Here is a 6,955-nt window from a genome sequence, read left to right as displayed (position 1 = left end):
GCCCATTTGGGGTGGTAGCTAATTCCCATGGTGAGGAATTAGTGAGTGAGTCACTATGTCTCAAATGAGTGGGACTAGTGAGCTTGGTAGCCGTGCCTGGATTTGGACGGTGAGGTTGAACTATATGTTCACAAATAGTCGGTACCGCATGCATAGAGTCTCATTGCATAATGAATGTATGGCATATGATATGAATGGATGTATTCCAGTATCATATGTGTGTTGTGTGTTGTGTTGTTAATGATTGAATATGATGGAGATTGTACTGTTGATTTTGATGTTTGAATGGATATTACTGTTGCTGGATGCGTAGTCTAATTAGGGTGAATTAATGTGTTAATTACTTGGCATTACATGTTGTTCTATAATGCTTATTATATTGATTGAGGAACTCACCCTTACGCCTATTTTTCAGGTAACGAGAAATGAGTTGAGTAGAAGCTTATGCTTGGAGTCTAGAGTAGTTCTTATGGGTCATGCTCTGATAGATGTAACATCGGGAGGGGATGTTTTAATTGATTTGATATTGGTTGTTGATGATTTACATGTATTGTGTTACATGTTTTACATTGATGTTGAATTTGATTCCGCTGCGAATTATGCAAAGAACCTTATTTTGATTAAATAAATGAGCATGACAGGATAATTGATGAATGTAGTGAAATGATTGTGTGACACCCTTCGGGGCATAATTACTCTGATGAATATATATGTGTATTTTAATTACAATAATTTGGGGTATTTAGAAGGGTGTTACACCATCAATTTCTATTTTCAATGTATTTATAACCCGAAGAAAACAAACAACCTAAGTTAACATTCATATCGCAACATTGAGCTAAAAGGTTCTCGTTGAGTACAACGGACGTAAGGGGTGCTAATACCTTCCCCTTGTGTAATTAACTCTCGAACCTGAATATGGTTGCGACGACCATTATTCTACTTCCTAAAGGTTTTATCGATATTTTCCCATTCCTTCATTGGGATAAATAAAGTTCGATGGCGACTCTGTTCGAACATAATTTTTTCCGCGACCATCGCGAGGAGTCGTATTTTTTGAGATGCGACATCGGGTAGAGAGCCTATCTCACGAAGTGCCAATGATCAGAGAACCCCAATAATGAAATAAGAATCAATCAACAAATCATAAAACAATAATTACAAAAGAATAATGATAACAAAATGAAAACAACAGACAAACAAGATTAACATTCAAACGGAAACTGAACTAAGTTAGGCTTGACTCTCTCTTGCTTGGAGCATTTGTCCCCAGCAGAGTCTCCATCTGTCGCATCTCGAAAAATATAATTCCTCGCGATGGTCGAGGAAAAAATTAATTCGAACAGAGTCGCCACCGAACTTTATTTATCCCAATGAAGGAATAGGAAAATATCGATAAAACCTTTAGAAAAATAGAATAATGGTCTTCGTAACCATATTCGGGTTCGGGAGTCAATTACGCAAGGGGAAGGTATTAGCACCCCTCACGTCTGTTGTACTCAACGGGAATCTTTTAGTTTAATTTGCGATTTGAATGTTAGCTGAATGTTATTTGTTTTCTTCGAGTGATAAAAATATTGAAAAGAGACGAATGGAAACCTCAGAAGGGGGAAAAGGGAGGTTTCTTATTAGTGTGCTCGTGAAGATCTAGCAATCTCGTATCTACGTATCCTTATAGTGCAATAAGGAAATCAGAATATTCGTAGTTCGAGGAACTACAGTTGGTTGGAGTCTTTTATTGAACAACTGTTTAGATCACGTTCTAAAGACTAAACATTAGCTTGTTTACTCTCGACGGAGGCTTAAGCACTAGTTTGTTATGCGCGTTAGAAGGGATTAAACAGTGTTCTTTCTGAAAAGAGTTTTGATCACACGGGGGTGACAAGTTGGATTAATATGTTTGATGTTTTGTTTGATTGGTTTCAATCATACGCGGGCGAGAAAAAGATAGATTTGATGTGTTGAGATATTTTTGTTGGATGACGATTACTCGGATAGCCGAGTAAGGCAACTCGTATCCAAATAGTAGAGGAGAGGAATCGAAGGCCCTAGACCATCTCCCTTTTCATCCTTAATTGTAAAAGGATTTGATAATATTAAGGTGTTTTGAATGGATGATGAATACTTGGATAATCGAGTAAGGCAACTCGTATCCTAATAATCGGGAAAGGGAATAGAAGGCTCTAGACCACTTTCTTTTTCATCTAATTGATTATGAAAATGCTTGTGTATGGTTGGTGTATTTTAGATAAACGACGAGTACTTGAGTGACTGAGTAAGACAACTCATATCCAAGTATTTGAGGAGAGGAATCGAAGGCTCAAGACCATCTCCCTTTTCGTTTCCTTTATTATGAAAATGATTTGATTTAATTGAGTTAGAAGTTTATAAAGGAACGACAAGTGTCTAACTTACCGTGTAAGAAACTCGTATTCAAACAATCGAGGAGAGGAGTTGGAGGCCCAAAACCATCTCCCTTTTCATTTCTTATTACGAAAATGATTCGATTTAATTATGTTTAAGCGAATAGAAATGACAATTGTTCGACTAACCGAGTAAGAGAACTCGTATTCAAACAATCGAGGAGAGGAGTTGAAGGCTCAAAACCATCCCACTTTTCATTTCTAAATGGTGTTTTAATTGTAATTTGGTGTTTTAATTTAATTTGAATAAAAACACTCGATGTTGGGTCGAGGTTTGAATTTGTGTTTGCGAATAAATTGTATTATTTAGTGAATCAGTCATCTAATCGATTATTGGATAACCGAATAGGTCTCATTGTAAGAAAGCCCAAGAGTAAGCTATGTGAGGTTGATGGCGATGCTAAAAGCAGTCGAGTTACAAAGGTATGGAAGAAAAATGGCTCGATGTTGAATCGAGAATTGATTGATTTTTTAAATGATTTTGGTAAATATTTGAGGTAATTAACAATTGGATTCTATTAATGGAGTATCACACATGGTTCAATTGATGCAAGCTAAAGGATCAAATAAATACAAGATGACAAGTCCAACCCAAATTCATAACAATAAATGACTAGATGATTAAATAAAATGCTTAATGAAACTAAATAAAAGGTTAACTAATTAAATTAAATAAGACTAAAAATTAATCAAGACATTAATCAAGTTGAATTAAACTTATTTAATAAAATAAATTATTTACTTAACAATAAAAAGACATGAAAATATAAAATGAAGTCATTAACCAAAAAACAAATAAATGGGCCATGAAAAAAACAAGGGTGGGGGTGTGAAGAGTTAGAAATGGCTACAGGCCCAACAGGAAGCCCAAGTTCAGGGGAAATCCCAACCCAGCCTTCGGTTAACCTAGGTTGACTCGCAGCCCCAATCTAGACCGTCAAATCATCAGATCTGACTTGGTCTCTAGTGATCATGCTCATGATGGGCGCGGGTGCACGGTAGCAGGATGGGGTTCACGCACATGGACCATACGACTTAGTCATGGACAAGTGGCCAAGAAGGAACCATCATGTTCCACCACCTATCCTCCAGCAACGGTTGTCTCTTAAAGAAGAGGGAATCCCAAGTGAGACTCAACCTTACGCTAACACATGAAACGACTCCTCTCTCAATCTTCTAACTCTCTATATCCAAAACAGAAACCTTACATTAAAACACAAGAAAAGAAGATTAAACATGGTGTCGGCGCAAGAACTCCAAGGCGGAGGACATGAACAACATGGTGGCGCTTAAGAACACAGCGGCGGCGCTGCCGTGGGTTACCCAGAAATTAGTCGGACCTTCTATCGTACCCAACCAAACCTTCCTAAGTCCAAATATAACCATAGATTTCACCAATAACCCCTCAAAAATCCAAACGGATCGATCTACATCAAAACCCTAAAATCCACAAAAATCCAAAAATCGACTCAAATTCTCCAACAATCCAAGCAGCCAATAGAGGGCTCCTACTCAGTTAAATATGGTGAACACGAAGGCGCAATCAATTTGGATTCAAACGTGAAGAAATCTACCTGATTGACGCTAGTTCGACGACGTTCTCTCCGGCGACCTTCAGATAAGTCAATCCCTTCTGCTTTACGACGTCCTCTTTCTTCTTCTCTCTCAACGCGCCTTTCTTTTCCTTGTTGTGGGGTGAGTTTAGCTCACTTGGAGTTTCACTGAGAAACTCTGAGTTGTCCTTACGTTCTTTGGTAGAATTTGTCCAAGAAGAAAAATCAGCAGCGTAACAGTAGTATTCTCCCCCCCCCCCTTAATTCCTTCTACTAGTCTCCTTTTATAGGATAGTCCCTTCAGATTTAAACTTGGGGTGAGGTGCCCTTAGATTTGGTGAGCTTTTTTCTTGCTGTTAGGATCAATCCGTTGGAGAATTTAATTCATCCCTGATTTTGTGGGATCCAATTTGTGAGCGCCAAGTCTTGAGTGGTATCACCACCTTGTGATGGAAATCTATCCTATGTAGAATCGTACATTGCTTATATTTTGTGGTCCCCTCATGTATTGTAAATTAGATTGAAATTATCCTTCAAATGATTTTTATGTTTATGTTCAAGTACTCTAATTCTTTTCAGTTTGTGACGCCAATAACCTGCTCTTTTGTTTGGTTGTCGTCAATTCGAAATGCTTTGTGATAAGGCTATATTCGGTATGAGATGAGTGAAATATATACGGATGAGTTTGCACATATCTTAATATTTGGATGCATGCTTTGACTAAATCAAATAACAAACCAAATGTTTGACTTTCCCTACCTTTCTTTTAGATTGGCCAAATGTATGTTTTTTATATGAGGGTTCATGACCAAATGAAGTGGTCATGTGACAACGATGCAAAACATGGAATTTTTGTTGAAACAATATGCCATGAACAAGATTAAAAGAGGCTTTATTGAAGGAGGTGATTATATGAATGCAGATGAATGTAATGTAATCTAAGTATGACAAAATTTGGGGTATGACAATAACCATACGGTCGCAGACACCTCTTAGGCAAGTGTCTAGCAACCATGCTCTCCCACCACATATAACCTAAATATAATGAAGACTCCTCGAACTCACGGTGGACTCTATGATCAATGTATGGTGTCCATATGACATCATCTACAACCAACGCATCGAGCCTCCTCCGATACTCAACAACACCACTCATATGTGATTGTCTCCCCTTCCATCTCCTTGCCCGTGGGGCCCACACTAGGGAATGTTGCACCCTCATATCACAAATGATGGGGAAATACTCGTATATCCAGCACTAATATCAAAACACAGATATAAAAATTAATAAATAAGAAATGTTATTCGTAACAATAAAATAAGAAATCAACAACAAATATTAATTTTAAGCTTACCTGTAACAAACTCAAATAACCAATAAGTTGTCTGTTCTTAAATATTGTCGTCACTCCAAGTGTTGTGTACAAGATGGTCAATGTCGCGCAACCCTAAGCCTAACTGGTAACGTTGAGGCTACTGAACAGGCACATGTACCTGGCGTCGATATAAACACCTAACTTGTTCGCAAAGAGAGTACATGCTACTAGATGTAGCATGTACACCCTAACGGCAACCTTATAATTCTCAACCGCTACAAGCTCGTTGTATGTCTTCCGAAGCCAAGACATATGAAGGTGGGAGCCCATGTTGATTCCAAACTCCTTTTGCACATCCTCCTAAAAAATTCTCAATTCTCGTGCAGTAGTCATACATGCAAGCAGCATGCTAAGAACATGAGTCGTCCATAATTTTTCATCGATGGGGGAGATGGAACAAAGAGGAGACACCATCTAGAATGATAGTCATCTCCCCAAACGAAGATGAAATGAAGATGTGTCCTTGTGCCATCTCTCAACAAACACAATAAATAGCAGCGCGTCAAGCATGGTGAGGGAGCAGTAGGAAAAATCAAGTAGCTCGAAATCCCGTACAATCTGACTGACCTGATCAGGCATCAGAATCTTCGGGAAGTCCTTTAGCTTCGAACCGTACGAAGTCACCTTCAGTGTGGGACGGTCCTGTGACAAAAAAATATAAAAAACATTTGCAGTTAGCTTCATGGCACAATAGTAAATAAATTAAAGTTAAACATAAAAGGCATATATCTCTCCCTATCATAGTCGTAACGCCACATGGTATGCATACTCAATAAGCACCGACCGGTCAACGGGTCCTCCAGGGAATCCTTCATCAATGTGCACAGATAGCTCAATCGAAGGAGTTAACCTCTATGTCAATATAACATATGGGACCGGATCAGCAACAACAACATCTGACTGGACCACCTCAGCATCCACCTCATCAACAACTACCCCAGTAACCTCTCCAGCTCCAGCAACCTCCTTAGTAAACACCCCAACAACCTCTCTAGCTCCAGCAACCTCCCCACCAACCTCTCTGGCAACCTCCTCAACAACCTCTCCAACAACAATCTCATCTGCCACCTCATCTCTGGACTGCTCAACTGATCGTACTTGTGGGCGTCGAGTGCTACGAGGTGCGCAGAACCCACCCTGCTCAGCTAACCGTTTCCAGTGTGAACCAGTTGGAACCACTCGTCCAACCTGTATTCGAGAAGACTCAGTCTCAGCAGCCCTAGTTTGGTATGTCGCTCTATCGATAGATATGTTTGCAATAGTGTTGTTTCTAACTCTATATTCTACTACAAAAGAAGGAGACAAATTTTTAAAAATACAACTATCGAAAATTTTAGAATTTCCGGTAAAAAAACAAATTTTTTATCCATATCGGAAATTTCAAAATTTACGATAAAAAGATCAGATGTTTATAACTACCAAATAATCAAATGGAATTTTACTGAAAATTTTAAAATTGCCGATAAAATTGATAGAATTAATATCATAAATTTTGAAAATTCTGATACAAAACTCCAGAATTTTTGTCTTTTAGAGTAAAAAAACATATTGTTTTGAAATTTCCAATATCGCCACAAAAATTTTAAAACTCCACTTGAATCCT

This window comes from Lathyrus oleraceus, chromosome 6 (genome assembly GCF_024323335.1).
Source record: "Lathyrus oleraceus cultivar Zhongwan6 chromosome 6, CAAS_Psat_ZW6_1.0, whole genome shotgun sequence".
Taxonomy (NCBI): Eukaryota; Viridiplantae; Streptophyta; class Magnoliopsida; order Fabales; family Fabaceae; genus Lathyrus; species Lathyrus oleraceus.
Note: the sequence above shows the minus strand (reverse complement) of the source record.